This window comes from Triticum urartu, chromosome 3 (genome assembly GCF_003073215.2).
Source record: "Triticum urartu cultivar G1812 chromosome 3, Tu2.1, whole genome shotgun sequence".
In the NCBI taxonomy this organism is placed as follows: domain Eukaryota; kingdom Viridiplantae; phylum Streptophyta; class Magnoliopsida; order Poales; family Poaceae; genus Triticum; species Triticum urartu.
Window position 1 is genome coordinate 674444681 of NC_053024.1, and position 18476 is coordinate 674463156.

At 48.2% G+C, this 18476-nt stretch overlaps 1 pseudogene; it reads left to right on the top strand.

Moving 5' to 3' along the window:
• On the top strand, positions 1-6135 carry LOC125545862 (annotated as a pseudogene).
• The last annotated feature ends 12341 nt before the right edge of the window (positions 6136-18476 follow it).

Sequence of the window (18476 nt, forward strand, 5' to 3'; positions counted from 1 at the left end):
GAATTCAAGTCCATATTATGCTTCTCCAGCTTGATTTCCCACAAGTGCTGGAAGATGAGTATGGAGGATGGTTAAGCCCTAGAATTGTGTAAGATCCCAAAATTTCTCTCTTTTACTGATGAAATTGCTCAAAATGTTAAATTGTCTGGAGGATTCCTTCTTTCCCAGTCATATTTCCTCACGGGTGGTACTGCAAAATGCAGGGAGGATTTCACAGCATTCGCAGATATTTGCTTTAGGGAGTTTGGAGACAGGGTCACACACTGGACTATGATAGACGAACCTAATATTGGTGCGATCGGATCTTACGATACCGGATTGATCGCACCTGGACATTGCTCCGATCCTTTTGGAGTAACAAAATGTAGCGTGGGTGACTCAACTGTGGAACCATATATAGCAGTGCATAACATGCTATTGGCGCATGCATCAGCTGCTAGACTTTACAGAGAAAAATATCAAGTGAGTAATCTTTAGCCCCAAATTAGAAGCAGCACCTTTCCGCCTACACATTTCTTCATTTTTGTGGAAATAATAAGCTATATAGATTGATATTGCCATCTGAGATGGTCAATTCAGAAACATCAATATTGTCCAGCTATATATCTTCCGAAAAGAAATTTTTTAGGAGAGAGTATTGCCTGATCATATATATACTGATATTCGGGGGTCGATCTTTATCAGACTACAGTTTGCTGGATATGATAAAATGTTCGGATTTCTCGACATAAGATCTGATTAACTGCACAAACAATCTACCTTTACTTTATCATGATCTATATTCATCTAGGCCATGCAAAAGGGGATTATTGGCCTAAATATTGACTCGCGTTGGCCTTATCCTTTTGACGAACTCTACTGTGGATTTAGAAGCAACGAAAAGATGTATGGACTTCAAGTTTGGCTGGTATGTTACTTTTACTCTACCTTAGCTTCAGAAATGCAGAACTAACCAACTTGTGGTTCCTTTTAGGATACTAGAGCCCCTTACGTCCGGAGATTATCCAGAAACAATGAAGAAAATTGTTGGTTCTCGTCTTCCATCCTTCACAAGAATCCAGTCTGAAGCTATAATTGGTACTGCAGACTTCATCGGGATAAATTACTACTATTCCATCTATGTGAGCAATTGCCCTTCAGACAAAGGCGTGCGCAACTATCCTGCAGACATGTCAATTAGCTCCAAAAGTAAGCATCATTGCTTTACTCACTACCGGAATCGCACCCTATGCCGACGGCCAGGGCCGTCGGCATATCCCTGAATGGCCGTCGGGACAGGCCTATGCCGACGGCACCCGTCGGCATAGGGCCGTCGGCGTAGCCAGGAATGCCGTCGGCATAGAAAGGCCGTCGGCATAGGCCCTATCCCGACGGTGTCCGTACATCTATGCCGACGGCCCCGGCCGTCGGCAACGTTATCGCCTAACGGCGGCCGCCGTCAAGTGCTGACCAATACTTGCTCGCCACGTGGCAGGTTTGTGCCGACGGCCTAGCCGTCGGCATAGCTGTCGGCTTAGGTTGAAATTATGCCGACGGCTAGACCGTCGGCATAGACCTGTCACGTGGCAGCCACTGGGAGCTCCTGGAGCAGGCCTATGCCGACGACCTAGCCGTCGGCTTAGTTTGAAACTATGCTGACGGCTAAGTCGTCGGCATAGACCTGCCACGTGGCAGCCACTGGGAGCTCACGGCAGCTCTATGCCGACGGCCTTGCCGTCGGCATAGTTTCTGTCTGTTTTTTTTCTTTTTTCTGTTTTGTTTCAGCTCAATTCATTTGAATATATACAACACACAACAAATATATGCATCACATAACAGCTGGCCCAGCAGCATCACAGAACAAATTCATCATCACACATCATAAGAAGCATCGCAAAGCATAAACATATAAGTATCATCACCACCAAGCATAAGAATCTCACAAACAACAATAAGAAACATCACAAGCATATAAGTATCATCACCACCAAGACCGCCACAATGTGACCCAAAGGCTTAAGCGCCAGGACGTCGAGCACCACGGAGGTCGTCACCGCCAAGACCGCCGAAGCCCAGCTCGTCACTGCTAGCGGCAGCGCTACCGCCAAGACCGCCTCCTCCTCCGCCTCCGCCTCCGTGGATCGGAGTGGTCGGGCTCCGTGTCTCCGGAGTGCTGCGAACACCACCGCCAATGGTAGATCCACCTGTTCCCTGGATGTTGAAAAGACATATGCACGGGATATATGACTGTGTTGAAAGGCATGACATGCTTTGGGTGAATAGATTGGGGATGAACTAACCGGCGAGGGGCCAGCGGTCTGTGCCACAAACTCCTCAAAGCTCATCAGCACTGGTTGTGCTGGAGGGCATTATGCTGGAGGGAACTGAGGACACCTGCCGGCCGCCATATCCTGAAAAGCCTGCTGCATCTGGCTATCCCTCTGCACTTGGTGTTCATAAAGCCTCTGATGCCACGCCATGGTCTCCTGGCGTGTGTACTCCATGTAGGCCTACGGTATGACATGATGGAACTCATAAAACTACTAAATGCGGAAAATGAAGTGCGAAATGAAGATAAGAGGGAAAATACTTACAGATTGTTGCTCCTGAAAGAGGTACTGTGTACTAGTCACTAGCTGGCTCGTGCGCTGGCTCAGGCTCGGGTCGATCCGACGAAGCTGTGTGTAGGAGATACTAGGAGTGATCACAGCATCGAGAACCGCCTCCCGACCGTGCTCCTTGGGCCCCATCCTCACCACCGCCATGTCGTCCAGAGGCGCCGCAATGGGGTCAGGTGTGTCAGGATGTAACTCCAGATACGCTTCGGAGTAGGCCTTCTTCCTCTCTGCGGTCTTCTTGCCGTAGTACTTGGGCTCGCCAGGCTTGGGGTCCTTCCGCGTATGGGCGATCTCCCACGCCTGCATGTGTGAGAGCGGCCGCTTTAGTTTCTCCTCCTGCACCACCAAACAGAGATTAGTCATACATAAGAAAGTGATGGTAAATAGAAGAAGAAGAGTGTTTAATGGGGTTAGTCATACATTAACTGCCTTGTGGAGATAGTGGTTTCGGTTTCCCTGAGCATGTACTCCCTCCGTCCCTCGGTTAGCCTTATTTTTGGTTCTCATAGCCGCCCAGGCTCCAGCCTCATCACACCAAAGATCCACCAATGCCGCCCAGGACTCGTCTTTTCCATAACACCAATTTGGACACACCTAGCATGTAGGTGTGTCCAAATTGGTGTTATGGAAGCATAAAGCATAAAGCATAATGTACCACAAGGTAATGAAAGCATAATATATGAAAGCATAATGAAAAATCTTTTATACTTACCGCCAAGAACTCGGGCCTCTCCAAGGTAATGCCCATCCTCCGCGCTTCTTCCTTGGTCATCTTCACACCAAGATAGTCGTGGTAGTATGTGGAGATGGCCACATAGCGCACCTCGTACTGCATCTGGCAGGCCTTCTTCTTGCATTGGCGCAGCACAATCTGGTCCGCTATAGCCCTGTGCTCCGAAAGAACTCGATAGAATTTCTACAATCATGCATGAAACAAGAATCGGAGAAGCCATGAGTTAAATCATTCATGAAACTAGAATGGACTTGTGCTTCTGAAGAGAACTCACCCAGAAAGTAGTGATCACGGCCTTGGCATGGGTCTCATGGTCCGCGTGGCGGGCCGCTTCCCAGTGGTCCCAGCTCGTGGCCAAAACCCGACGGTCCGGCTGCCTGACTGGATCAGGACAGTACATCCGGGCCAAACCCACAGTAAGATCCCCTCCGTGTAGACCCGACGCGTCCATTTCCCCCCTCCAGGTGCCGGCGGCGGCGCCGTCCGTGTGAGGGGGCACACCCCGGAGACGCGTGCCGCCTCTTCGGACATGTCAGCACACCATCCCGCATGTATGAGGGCCCGGTGCGACGCTCGGGTGGCATTGCTACCCCCCCCCCCCACGGCCCCCGTCCCGCCTAACCCTGTAGCGTTTGACCACGGGATCTAGCCCTTTGACTTTGCACGGACGGGTTTTGACCAGTGGAACTATCCTCCCGGTCGTGTTAGGTCAGCCCATACGAACACTTTAGAGCAACATCCGGGCCAAACCCACAGTAAGATCCCCTCCGTGTAGACCTGACGCATCCGTTTCCCCCCTCCAGGTGTCGGCGTCGGCGCCGTCCGTGTGAGGGGGCACACCCCGGAGACGCGTGTCGCCTCTTCGGATATGCCATCACACCACCCCGCATGTATGAGGGCCCGGTGCCACGATCGAGTGGCATTGCTACCCCCCCCCCCCACGGCCCCCGTCCCGCCTAACCCTGTAGCGTTTGACCACGGGATCTAGCCCTTTGACTTTGCACGGACGGGTTTTGACCACTGGAACTATCCACCCGGTCGTGTTAGGTCAGCCCATACGAACACTTTAGAGCAACATCCGGGCCAAACCCACAGTAAGATCCCCTCCGTGTAGACCCGACGCGTCCGTTTCCCCCCTTCAGGTGCCGGCGGCGGCGCCGTCCGTGAGCGGGGGCACAACCCGGAGACGCGTGCCGCCTCTAATTTGGACATGGCACCACACCACCCCGCATGTATGAGGGCCCGGTGCGACGCTCCGGTGGTATTGCTATCCCCCAGGGCCCCCGTCCCGCCTCTTCAGACATGGCACCACACCGCCCCGCATGTATGAGGGCCCGGTTAGACGGGAGGGTGTACCTGGGGGGTAGCAATGCCGCTAGGTGTTGCTTTGGGCCCTCCTACGGTTGTGAAAGCGTGGTGGCTAGCGCAGGCACCCGGCACGCAGCTCCGGGGTGTGCCCCCCATCTCCGGCGTCGCTGTGGGGCACGGCGCGGCGGCAGCAACGTCCGTGAGGGGGGCAATCGATATACCATTGGGTATGTTTTTTTTGTTAGACAAGGCACATTTATGTTGTGAAAAAAATAGGGAAAAGTAAATAAAAATAAGTAAATAAATAAAAATAAATAAAAAAATAGAGATATGCCGACGGCAAGGCCGTCGGCATACCTGCGCACATGGCCACGGATCGATGACGTGCCTAAGGGCGCGGATCGGTGATGTGGCAACATCCATGGGCCAGACCTATGCCGACGGCCAGGCCGTCGGCATAGATTTGCCACCCCACGGACAGGCGAGCGACGTGGATCGATGACGTGGCGGGCGACGCGGATCGATGACGTGGCGTCTATGCCGACGGCCGCCTTTAGCCCGTCGGCGTAGATTGACGCCGTCAAAAGGCCGTCTCCGTCCGGGTAGCCGGGCCCACGAGCTATGCCGACGGCCTTCTCTATGCCGACGGCCACCGTAGGCATATTTCTATCGACGCCGACGGGTGAGCTTTGCCGACGGGGGCCGTCGGCATAGATTGATATACGCTGACGGCTTTTCTATGCCGACGGCCTGGGCTGGGCCTTCGGGATAGGCCAATCTATGCCGATGGGGGCCGTCGGCATAGGTTCGGCCCTCGGCATCGCCAGTTATTCTGGTAGTGACTGTTCACAAATACTCCTATATAGCAGCAGTTGTGGGCAATGTCATCTACTTATCTGCTGACAACAGAAAGTTCACACTGCTAACATATAAACTGAGGAGACAATTCATTACGCTTCTGAAAAAGATTTACAACTCTGAGATTTGTGATCCAAAGGGCACATCTAAAAATATACATGTTTCTTTGATGCAGCTTCTAAAACAGACCCACCAGCTGGAAAGGTAAACTTTTTCATCAATGTGATTGTCAGATACAAAGACTGGGTTAAGCTATTCTCTAGATGAAATATCAAAGAGCTAGAATTCTAAGCTAACACGACATATTAGAAATTAATGAAATGCGCAAAGGTCGCATTGTTGAGCAAGATGCTGGGATTGGTCTATCTTCCAAGTTTTGACATACAGAATAACTTCTGAATGCAGGCTCCCGCGACGTCTTTTCCAAGTGACCCCGAAGGATTGCAGCATGTGCTACTGTACTTGAAAGAAGCATGGGGAGACATTCCCATTTATATCCAAGAGAACGGCAAGTTGATCTGGTCCTCATTACAATGTTCCCAAAAAAGCAAAAAAATAGTTCAAACATCCTTGGGAAAACCACGCCCATGTTTACCGGCATCATTATTAATAGTTACAGTTCGTACATATTTGACGATATGTTTTGCCCGCTCTCCTTTCTCTCTTCAGGCCATACATCTTTTTTTTTTGAACCGGGCATTACCCCTTTCCATTACTGCAACATAACGGAAATACAGCAGTCCAAAAAAAGGAGAAAAGGAGAAGCGAGTCCAACGCATCGCCGGGAAACCCACTGTGAGCACTCGCCATCGAGATTACTCACCGCGGGACGAAAACCCGACGACACCTAAACACAGTAGCTAGCATCCAAGGCCTAAAGCCCCAAAAGAACACAAACAAAGTTCGCACTCAGCAGAGCAACAAAGTTCAAAACCACGTAAAGGGGGAAGTAACTCAGAACAACTTTTCGAGCCATGGAGCAGCATCTCCAGCAGATCAACACGCCGCCTCATCTTGGTTCGCCGTGCAGATTCTCATCATCATCGACGCGTTTTCTTTCAGCATCTCTGCCCCGCCCCTCATGGTAGCCGCTTCATCTTGCTTCATCAGTCCTGCCCAGTAGCACATTAAGGCACAAGTAGAAAAAATACATTCAAACGGGTTTGTAAGTGGTTTAAATTCAAAGGTAGCTCTATTGCGACAGGACCAGATCGCCCAGCATACAGCAGCAATCCCTGTTGTATAAAATTTTTCCCCACCAGGGAAGAACGCACAGCACCATGCATAAGCTTGCCAAATGTTGTCGGGGCACAAGGGAGTGCCAAACATGCATGCCACCGTCCTCCAGGTCACCCTGGCAACAGGACATGTAAAGAACAGGTGTTGAGCAGTTTCTCGCCCAACACAAAAGGAACATTTAGGATTTCCTTTTCACCCTCGATGTTTCATCACTTCTCTCGTTAGGACAGCGTCCTGAAACAGCTGCCATAAGAATATTTGTATCTTCAAAGGCATTCTGGCATTCCAGATCCATCTAAAGTCACACCCAGCAATGTTCCTCTCCAAGAAAGAGTAAACTGATTTAGTAGTAAAGAAGGATTTCCCTCCCAGGCCCCATCTAATCACATCGGATGCCTCTGAAACACAGACTTCTCTAGCCATTTCACTCACACTCATCCATTGATCACTGAGTTCATTACTCAATCTCCTTCTAAAGAAAGAGGAGGGATCAGCATTTTAAGCACTGAGCCACTATGCACTCAGGGAAATTACAGATGGAGAATAAGCGAGGAAATTGATCCGCCAGAGGTGTGTTGTTCCCAATGGGGTCAATCCACACCCTAGCAACATCCCCAGATTGTATAATCACTCTTCTCCCGGCCATGTAAAGATATTTCACCTTCATAATGGCCTTCCAGCATGGAGAATCATTGCTTTTCATTTTAATACTAGCCACTGTGGCCCTCTTAAAATACTTGGCTTTCACAATATCTTGCCAAAGGCCAGATTTAGTTTCTAGTTTCCACCATCATTTAGTAAGTAAACTGAGGTTCTGTTTGTGTAAATCTTTTACACCCAACCCTCCTTTATTCTTAGATCTGCATATTCTAGTCCATTTGACAAGATAATATCGCTTTTTATTCTGGGTCACGTGCCAGAAAAATCTCCTTCTACACTTGTCAATCCTAGCAAGTATAGTTTTGGAGAGAAGAAACATGGCCATATAATAAAACGCAATGCTAGAAATGTTAGCATTTAGCAGTGTCAGGCGTCCTCCGGATGAGGCATTCCCCCCCAATCCAGAGTCACACTTTTGAATGTATCTGGATTCCAGAAAATCCCAGTCAGCAACTCGCAAGGATGAAAAGGTCACTGGCACTCCCAGATATTTCATGGGAAAGTGCCCTATTTGGCAATCAAACATTTCAGCATATGTTTTAAGAATATCATCATCCCCCCCACACATAGAATTTCACTTTTTTGGAAATTGATCTTGAGCCCAGACATGAGCTCAAAGATGTACAGCAGCAATTTCATATTTACTGCCTTATCTAGGTCATGATCAATACACAAGACCGTATCATCTGCATATTGCAGAATGGCCACACTGTTTTCAATAAGATCTGGTGCCAGCCCAGTAATTAGATTGTTTTTTTGCGCTAATAACACCATCTTAGATAAGCACTCAACCGCTATGTTGAAGAGGAATGGCGACACAGGATCTCCTTGTCTGACCCCCTTAAAACTTTTGAAATAAGGTCCCATGACATTATTCAACTTAACACTGACAGTGCCACCAGTCAGGACACTTTTGATCCACTTACACCAAGTGGTACCGAACCCTCTCATCTCCAGACATTCCAACAGAAAATCCCAATTCACTTTCTCATATGCTTTCTCGAAATTGAGCTTAAGAACAATGCCTACTCTTTTTTTGATGGAAGTGTGATGTAAAATCTCATGCAAAGACAACACCCCATCCATGATATTTCTATGTTTAATAAATGCATTCTGATGTCTGCTGAATAACTTGTCAGCAAAAGGTACTACTCTGTTATCAAGCACCTTAGTAATCAATTTTGTAAGGACATCTCAATAAACAAATGGGTCTAAACTGCTGGATTTTGTTGGCCCCATTGACTTTTGGCAACAAAGTTATGATGCCATAGTTCAGTCTACTAACGTCGAGCTCTCCTGCATGGAAGGCAGTGAACATCTTCATTATGTCCTCTTTAACTATATCCCAACAATGCTGGTAGAATTCAGCAGGTATATTATCTGAGCCCGGAGCCCTGTTGCTTTTCATGGAAAATAAGGCCTCTCTCACTTCCTCTTCCGTAAAAGGCCTGTTAAGATTCTCATTATCTAGCTCATTAAGCTTCTCCTCCGCTCCCCAACTATCAGGGTCAAGATGAAACATATTCCCCTGAGCTGGCCCAAAAAGACTTTTATAAAAGTCAGTAGCATGTTCCAGGAGCTTCTCAGTTCCTTCGATCACCGTATCCCCAACATTAAGAGAATGAATAGTATTTTTTCGTTTATTTCCGTTGGCTATTTTTTGATAATAAGCCGTGTTTCGGTCCCCCCCAAGCAACCATCTCTCTTTAGACTGTTGCAACAAAAAAGCTCCTCATTAATAAGTATTTCATTCAACTCCACTAGGAGGTCCGTCTTCCTACCAAACATTTCATGGTCAATATTACCATCTTCTTCTAGTTTTTCAATAAACGCAAGTTCATCTCTAATCTCATGTTTCCTTTTCTTCTCATGACCAAATTTGTTTGATCCCCAACCTTTGAAGAATTTCTTAAATCTTTTCAATTTGATATTCAAAATATTAATAGGATTGATAGCATTCACTTTTTGGTTCCAAATCCTGTTAACTAGAGGAACAAACTCCTCAGACTTTAACCAACTCAGTTCGAATCTAAACTCTCTTTTTTGTGGAGCTCTAATAACATGATTATGAGAGTACAAACGGAGAGCATTGTGGTCAGAGACCTCCCTAACGAGTTTCTTCATGTTAACAAAAGGAAACATGTCTTCCCAATCATTGCTCATAAGCACACGATCCAGTTTCTCTAAGGTGGGGTGTGCTTGATTATTAGACCAAGTGTAGGTTCCTCCACTCATATGAATCTCATTCAAACACATAGTGTTGATGATTGAGTTAAACAGATCAGAATGCACCGAGCGGTGCCATCTTTTATTCTTCTCCCCACTATGCCTAAGAATATTGAAGTCACCTCCAATCAACAAGGGGGTTTGAATGTGGTAGCAAAAATCTGCCAGTTCACCAAGGAAATCACTCTTGTCACACTCATGAGCCGCTCCATACACTGTACACAGTGTCCAAATTTTCTTCATAACAATATCATAAAGAGATACCTGCAGAATAAATCTGCCTTTCCTCCAAGCAACTACTTCAAACTTTTCTTTTTTGACACCACACAGGATGCCCCCAGCCTTACCAATTGATGGGATCCAATCCCACTCAAACAAACTATAAGGATCAAGTTTCCTGAAATAACTCTCCAGGAAATTCTTTTTAACATTTCTTGCAAACAAATAAAATCAAGGGAATGGTCTCTGATTATATGGGATAGGCAGGTTTTCATCCCTTTTTTTCCTGCCCCCCTGCAATTCCAAAATAGACCTATCATTTATATCTTTTTCCCTTTCTCCCCCCTCTGGTGGCCCTGGTATTATGAACAGGGCTGCCAGCTTGTTTTTTCTCAACAAGGTGCTTTTGACTTCTCGTAGTGGGTCTGAAAACAGCTATTTGAACTTTAGGACTCTTCTTTTTCCTAGACCGGACCATGGTAAATTGTTCTTCCATGTCCTCTTCTCCATCCCCCCACTCGGTACTAACAGGAGTTGCTTCCCCTTTTCCATTGGTGACATATATCACCTCTTCTTCATCCCTCATATTATTAATTTCTTCCTCTCTTTTAGAGTTTCCCCCCTTATTTTTTCAAGTTCTCTAATGATATCCACATTAGAGAAATTATTATCAGGGAAAATTACCCCCATCTTAACAGCACGAATCATGAGCTCAGGATTAGATAAAGCATCAAAAGAGTTATGATTTGCTAAGTTACCTTCCAGGTTTCTCTTTTTGGAAATGGCCACAGCCTTCTCTTGCATTCTTCCTTCCATATTCTGCAAGTTCCTCAGGCTAAATCTCTTAACTTCTTCAGAAACAAGGGGAGGTGTAGGGATCACCTCTCCCACATCCTCAGAAGAAGAGGTGGGGTATTGTACCAGGTAGTCTGATTTTCCCAGCTTGGAGAGGTCCTCCCCCTCACATTCCACCACCTGCTCACATTCCATAGCCACATTTAACTGAGCTATATTTTTATGAGTTACAGCAGCAATGAAAGAACATGCATTATCATCTTTTTCTACCTGAATCTCATCAGCATTATGCTTGGCATCATCAATACCCAGCATTGCTTGAGAACCTTGAGCTTTTTCTTTACTGTACGCCTCCACGGCCATAGTCTCAATCAGCAACATATTATCTTCTGATTCTTCAGACTCCATACTTTCTTCCTCTTTTGCGTCAGCAGGGCCATTGTGCCCACTATCACCATACTTGCTGCACCCCTCATTTCTCTCTTTGTTTCCAGATTTAGGGTCATGCTTGCCCCAAGCAGCTGCTTTTGTATAAGGGGATTTTTTGGTATCCTCCTCCACCTCCACAGCCTTTTTTTTCTCTCTCTGGGTCATGCACCAGCACTTTCTCAATTTCATAGAAAAATTCAAAGAAGTGCGTGCCCAGCACTGCCTCAGCTACCCCTGGGAGCTCGTCCACATTGCGATAGCCCAGCCGGACCATGACAAATTCAGGCTTGTGCAGGGTGGCCATGTCGATCTCGAGCGGGACACCCACCAGGGAAGAAACATAGGCGACATTCCTTTCATTTCTTCTTTCCAGAGGAATATTAGCTACTTTAACCCAGGCCATCTCCATGACTCCCTTAGCCCCAATGTTGGCCGACCAGGGAACAATTCTAACAACTACACCACAAGATTTAAGGATCATCCTGTCATTGTAACATGCTTTTTTCACATCTCTTTGATTGGGAAATCTCATCACATAAGTATTAGGACCAATAGTACGGGCAATACAGTGCCACTTAGTCCCAATGTAATCAGAGAACGCTTCTTCTAACTCCTTAACACTAGCTTCCCCCTCAATGACAGTAATCACAACACTAGTAGCTCTTCCCTTAAGTTGTTTAGCAGTGCACGAATCAGGGATGTAAAAGAACCCCTGCCCTTTGGCCTGGAAGGCATGCATGGGTGCAACGCACTCCCAAGGTAAAAAGGTAACACACACCGAAGCCAAGTGCCCCATCTTGCTACATCTTTCACAGAAAGCTTGCGGGCAACTAGTGGGAGCATGACTAGTAGCTTTGCAGATAGGACATGGATCATGAGCTTTGGAAAGGGGCACCTGATTGAGAGGAAGCGCGCATGATGTAGTATCAGGCGCCGGCATCTTCTTGAAGGCGTGAGCAGCTTCAGATCCTGAGGTGTTAGGGTTCTTCTCCACCCAAACACCCCCAGATCTCGCCCACTTGGCGCGTTCCGCTGCATCATCCCAGCGCTCAGTGTCGTCGGAGGCCGACACCGTCTTCTTGTTGGTGGAGACGTCGTCGCCGTCGACATCCCTGGACCAGGAATAGCGCCCGCGTCCCCGGCAGCGATCGAAGCGACCGGCCCCGCGCCCCATCCTGCCAGATCCGAATCCCTCGCGCCTTCCACCGCGAAAACTCCGGTCGCCGAACCCCTCCATCACCTTGGGCTCCCTCTGGGATGAAGATACCACCTCCGCGAACGATTTAGGGTCACCTCCAATCTTCCCCTCCCACCACCGGAAGGAGGATGAGATTTTCGATCTAGGGTTTTGCGGCGCCGCCCAGAGGTGGGAGAGGGCAGCTTCTAGGTCAAGAATGGGATGCGCCGCTCGGCCTTGCGCCTTTGTACCCCTCGCGGGACCTGCCCCCACGCCATGGATCCCTCGATCTCCGTCCACGTGGCCATCATCAGCGGCGGGCTGCGCCACCGCGCCCGGGCACGGGCCCAGGATGCCTGGGGCCCGAGATCTCGCACCCGCATCGTGACAGCTCGGCGCACACGCCCGCACCCCACCGAGACGTGCCGTGCTCCCGTGTACCGCCGAGCCGCTCGCCGAGATCCGATCCTGAACCCTAGCGAAATGACATGGAAAGGACACGATCTGTCCGATGTCGACGCTCTCCCCATCGCGGAGATAGCGCGCGTCTACCGTGACGCCCCTCTGGTCAGTCAAAGCAAGCCGGAGAGCCCCTCGACGGAGGAGGATCTCGCCGTCGGTGAAGGTGACGGTGCGCGCCGCGGTGAAGTCCGGTGCGAAAGAGACGTGCCAGCGGACGTCGCACTCCATCCTCCTCGAGGCCATGCATCTAGCAATGACACTCTCGATGACACCGACAGGGTCGATTATATGAAGAGCTACATAAGGAGCGCATTGGCTGCACTAAGGTCAGTAATTCAACAACAAAATTCCTCAAAGTCTTCAGACTTTAGTTACCATGATGATGTGTTTGCTCTGCAGGAATGGGGCTAATGTGAAAGGCTACTTCTTCTGGTCTTTCGTGGACGTTTTCGAGTACCTGTCAGGGTATCAGTCACAGTATGGCCTTTACCGTGTTGATTTCGACGACGAGGCGCGGCCACGGCAAGCCAGGCTCTCTGCTCGCTGGTACTCTGCCTTCCTGAAGAACAAGAACAATGGCATCCATGTTCAGAACGAGCTCAACTATACAGGATTGCGTGCTGGACAATGAGTCGCAATATCTTATGGTCAACCTATATACATAGGCATACCACATATGTATAGATACGGGCAATTTAGTTTTCTCTTATTCCTTTCTAGGGACGGAGATAGGAGCACTAAATAAATCATTGAATAAAAGAGGAGACGACGGCGTTCACTGGTATCCTTTGATGTCATCAACTGAATAAACCATAAAGACCCATCTCGACTGTCCATGTTACTTTTACTTGCTGAATATTTCAGGGAAATATTTGATTGGTATAGCAACATTGCTGGTGGTTGTTATGGTTTTTTCTTCCTTTTTCTAACAAACTCGTGAAATCCACGTCGCAGGAAAGAAATCTTGTTGCAAGTGCGGCTAAAAATTAACATAGGGTTGGGACAAAACAGTTCCTCCGCTCCAAAATAAGTGACGTGGTTTTAGTTTACTTTCCTCCATTTCAAAATAAGTGAGGTGGTTTTAGGTTGAATGGAGGGAGTAATTTATTTGGGGCCCCCTATTATAATCAGTTAAGTGAAGAAGTTTTCAGTTTTAGTCCATCTAAAATGAGCAGTTAGATGATTTTTCTTCTTCCTCCGACCGTTATTCTCTTGGCACTGTTCATTTTCTTCTTCTTTTTTTACAAAAAAGAACCCCTCAATCTTTAAACTTTTCAACAGTAGTACCCCTATAAAACAGAAATTACCGCAAGGTCCCTGTAGAATGGACCAACTCCACCCTCCCGAGCGAGCCGGTGGCACACTGTTGCCGCCGTTCCACGGCCATCGCTGCCTGAGCCGACTACTCCTTACATGATGTGGCAGGCGGGAAGGCACTATGTCTAGGCCCTGGAGGTAGGACCAACTCCCTTGAAGCGAAGTCATCGCCTGAAAGAAAATAGATCTCAGAGCCGATGCACTAGCCAATCCAGCACAACAACACCACTTGCACAACACCCTGGTAGCTCCGTAACAACGGCGAGCTCCGCTACAACGAGGAAGGAGACAGGGGACAAAACTCCACTGCATCAGCGTCATCCTTGCCTTCACGCCGACATCTGGAACAACTGAATCCACCGCACCCTAGGACCGCAACCACACCACGCCCCCGTCCTCCTCCACGCCATCGACGAAACCGGCGCTGCCGTGATGGATAAGGATCCGAGAGAACCTTATTCCACTCGGCGGCGTCATTTCTCCATCGCTCGAGAAACCTAGCTCAACCCTAAATGACCTATTTGCAGCCACAAAGCGTAGATCCACGGCCCCCACCCCTCCGCCCTTGGGTCGGCCGGCGGAGGAGGCAGGGACCCACACACTCGCCCGCAACAAGCAGGTGGAGTGAGGGCAACTCCCATATCGAGAGAGAGACAAAGATAGCACTTAAGCGGTTAGTATAAGGCTACTTGTGCATTTTCTTCCTGAGTACGGCCTCCAACCCTGGGCAAAACACCTGCTGCCATCACCCGACGATTGACACAAGGAATTATTTTAGTTGATGGAGTATTAGCAAAATTAAATTATGTAGCATGAGAAAAATCAAATTTATGTACTCCCTCCGATCCAAATTACTTGTCACTGAAATGGATAACCTAGAAGAGTGAGTCCCATGGCATTTTAGTTAAGAGAGATGCACACCTGCATTTCTACCACTAGGCTAAATGTCGATCGACAAACTATGTATCTCCTTAGAGCCTAGGTAATAGTATGGTCAGATGCTGGATATATGATGTTGGCACATCATCTATAGTCAATCTTATAGCCGGCAAGTACAATAGTTAGATATAAATATGTATTATTTTACTGATACATGGCCCATCCCATTCTCTTATATAGTTCCTAGGAGCACGTGCTACACCCGGCTATTAATCTGTAGTCCGCTTCTCTTCTCTCTCATCTTCTCTATTCTTCAAATAAGCAAAAATATAATATTTAATATATTACAGCCCGCCTATGTCAACTTATTGTACTTGCTCTTAAAAATTACTCCTCTTGTTTGGCGTATGCTACTCAATCCCATGGATCCTGTTAGAGTAGTCCTTATGGTATACGACTTCTAGTCCAAGTCAGTTTTGTACCCCTACCCCAAGTCGGTTTGTACCCTCTTATATACTCTTGTATACCGCACCAAATCAATCAATAAGCAACAGTTTTATTCAGCTTTCATGGTATCAGATACCGGTCCCAGGATCTAGGGTATGGCCCCGCCTACGCCGCCGCCGCCGCCGCTGCCCGGCTACTTCGAGCGCCGGGCCGCGCTCATCGCCAAGGCTGCCAACGCCGCGGTCGCTTCTCTCTCGGCCCTCACCATAGCTCCACAAAACTACCCTACACCCATCCTCGCCGCACCAATATCTCTTGCCGACACAATCTCCGATGTCAGCCCCTACATCCCCATAGTTCTTGATCTCGCCGCCCACAACTACTACCATTGGAGACATCTCTTCGATCTCCACCTCGGCCGCTGCAACCTGCGCTCGCATGTCGCCGCCAACTGTCTTCCCTGCCCCGACGATCCACAATGGTTGAAAGACGATCTCGCGATCGTTCAGTGGTTCTACACCCGCATCACCACCGAAATCTTCAACATGCTCGATCACGACGGCGCCACCGCTACCAACATCTGGCACTCCCTCCGTCAGCTCTTCCAAAGCAACACCGACGCTCGGAAAAACGCTCTCCACACTGAGCTTCGCAATATGGTGCAAGGAGACACCCCGGTGAACCTGTTCTGCCAGCGCGTTAAGACCATTGGTGATGAGCTTCGCGAACTCGGCGATACAGTCAGCGACTCACAGCTAATCAACATCGTCGTTGTCGGCCTCAGCGAAGACTTTGACAAGCAAGCCTCGTTCATACCGATGATACGGCCTCCTCCTACCTTCGCTGAAGTTCGTTCCCTGCTACAACTCGTGGCGGAAACACAAGCTCGCAAGGACTCTCGCCCCAAGGTCTTTCATGTTGCGGCTCGTCCTCCTCTGTCGTCTACACCAGCGTCGCCTTCCATGCCGGCTCCTGCCGCCGGGCCGTCCGCATCGTCATCTGCTCAACCGCCCCCAGGCTGGCGCACTAGTCCGAACTACCGCGGCAAAAACCCTATCTACAGGCCGTCGTCGACTCGTTCGGTTCCGCCTATGACATCACCAGCACCGAGTCCTGCACCACCCACCAGTGCTCCATCTGCGGTTGCATGGCGGCCTCCTCATGATCCTTGGACGGGGCTCGTTCAGGCATGGCCCATGCCCTGGTCCGCTCCGTCCGCCCTCGGTGCTCCGCCAGCATACTCAGGTGCCTGGCAACCCGGCCTTCGGCCGCCTACTGGTGCTCCCGGGGTTCTCAACCCCCGACAGCCGGCCAATGCCTATCACGCCGCCCCGATGTATGCTCCTTATGGTCATTGCACCACCGACAGCGGCGCCTACTACACACCTCAGTCGGCCCTGCTCCCGACGCCACCCTCACCACAGCCGGCCAATGCCTCTCTCGCCGTCCCGATGTATGCTCCTTATGGTCACTACTCCACTGACGGCGGCGCCTACTACACTCCCCAGCCGGCCCTACTGCCTTCACCATCATATCCATCGGCACTGCTCCCGACGCCACCCTCACCTGCGACGCCGAGCTGGGATCAAGCTGCTTTTCTCCAGGCCATGACTAACTTTGCTGCACAAGGAAACTCATGTACGGATTGGATCTTTGATTCAGGGGCCTCTAGTCATATGTCTGCATCTAGTAATTGGTTATCATCTTGTACTAAATCTCCTTTCCCTTCCATTACCCTTGGAGATGGATCATCTATTCCTATATATTGTGTTGGTCAGGCTCAACTTCCCTCTTCCACTAAACCTCTTTTACTTCGCGATGTTCTAGTTGCACCCACCCTCATTAAAAATCTTATTTCTGTTCGCCAATTTACTTGCGACAATCTAGTTTCGGATGAATTCCACCCTTTTGGTTTATCTGTGAAGGATTACCTGACCAAGGCCGAGATCGCTCGCTTCAATAGCTCCGGTGATCTTTATTCTCTTAATGGAGTTCGTGCCGCCACCCCTCCAACATCCATGCTGGCCTCTCAGATCCAAACCTCAATTCTCGCCATTAAAGTTGAAAAGGTCCATAACGACCCCAGTGTAGGCTTTTTCTCTTGGCTCGTGCTTCACAATAGAATCCCAAGAAAAGTTGGCTCCTTTCAAAAAAAATATGGTTGCCTTGTTATGAGAGGGTGGCCCCACAACTGAACTTATCAACTCTGTTTGGGGCCAAGAAACCTCTTAGTAGGCATTTGGAAGTTTGCATAGTTCTTGGCCTCAATGTATCTATGGCTGACTACAGCCTGGTTGAGATAATACATGTCAAAATTCATGTTGTGCACATAGTTTGGTAGCTTGTGTTGCACTAGTGAGCAGTTTGATGCATGTTGTTTGGACGCCTATATTTGTGCTTTAGGGGTGAATATAAGCAAATCACGGTTGTTTGACTGTGCGTAATGTATTGTTCTGCTCACCCCCTTTCAAATCTTGACGAACTTAGCACTGTTCTACACCACACTTCACAACACATATCAAACATGCACACAATTAACAGTACCTACAATAGCACTTAGACTACATCGTAGGTTTAATAGCTAGCAGTTACATGCTTAAGGCACCAGTTACATGCTTATTCCTAACTGGCGCCTAACTGGGGGCGGACGAGGGGGAAGCCTCGCATCGGGAGGAGCCTCAGATGGGCTAGCCAAGCCGCTCGAGAGATCACGGCCTTTTTTTTTTCTGCTTTCTGTTCTCTTTTTTGCTTTATTTTTGTACTTTTCTTTACACTTTCAAATATTATATGTATTAGAAAAAGCACTCTTCAAAAATACTTGAAAATGTTGAATAAGTACTAAAAATGTTAAACAAGAATTTGAAAAATGTTGAACAAGTATTTGAAAATGTTGATAAGTATTATAAATGGTGAACAAGTATTTGAAAAATATTGAATAAGTATTATAAAATATTGAACGAGTATATGAAAAATGGTGGACAAGTATTTGAAAGTGTTGAATAAGTATTAAAAATATTGAACAAGTATTTCAAAAATGTTGAATAACTATTAAAAAATGTTGAATCATTTTTGGAAAATCTAGGAAAATTATTTCAAAAAATGTTGAATAAGTACTAAAATGTTCAACAAG